Raw genomic sequence first — 906 nt, forward strand, 5'->3', positions numbered from 1 at the left:
CTCTTTCTCGACATATCCTCTTTCTGTTTTAACTTAAGCATATATTGTGTATAAAAAAAAACACAAGTCAATTATTCTTATGCAAAAAACGAATAAACTGCAGGAAAAAGAAATCAATTGTGCAGTTGGATATGTTTTCATATTGGTAAGTGCATGGACACAAGGCGCGCTCGAGCGATTTGACGTATCTAATAATGTGAAAAATTACAGTCTTATTGTTTGTTTTGATTTGCAATCTATTACGCGATAATAGATTTACTTCCGGTAAGTTTTTATTGAAAAATTATATCTAAATTGGAATTTACGAAAACATTCATCAGAATTTCGGAATGTTGTCTGCGTGTTGTTTCAAGTTAATGCGAATTCGATTGATATAAATTTCAATCTTACGATACTGTTCTCGTAATGAAAAATATATTTTTTATACGCACAAGCTTGTCATTGAGAAATAATAGCCATTTGTACATACAACTCCACGATGCTCACACTTTCAATCGTCATTTTCCAATTTGTTCTTTACAGAAAGTTCTATGAGATACCGTTTGCTGTTTCTCATAAACGTAAATATGGACTTAATAATTCTAAGGATTCCCAGTAAAATTCAACAATTTAAAAGAATAGGCTAATGGGAATGCGGCGCGGTAATTGTTGTGCAATGATAAATTCAGTGAATAACACGTTTATTTCGCGTATATAGATTTATTGTCAAACGTTTCGGCCATCCATCTGGCCATCCTCAGTGATATAACAATGGTGCAGATCAAATTGTCATTATGTTAAATAATAGCGCTACGGATAACACAAATTTCGCTTCAGTAAATTAAAAAAAAGAATATAAAATTACAAATCGTCGAAACACAAACTCACCCATTGCTATGAATCATTAAATATTAAGATGTCTCAGTA

Source organism: Wasmannia auropunctata, unplaced genomic scaffold (assembly GCF_000956235.1).
Source record: "Wasmannia auropunctata unplaced genomic scaffold, wasmannia.A_1.0 LD335762.1, whole genome shotgun sequence".
In the NCBI taxonomy this organism is placed as follows: domain Eukaryota; kingdom Metazoa; phylum Arthropoda; class Insecta; order Hymenoptera; family Formicidae; genus Wasmannia; species Wasmannia auropunctata.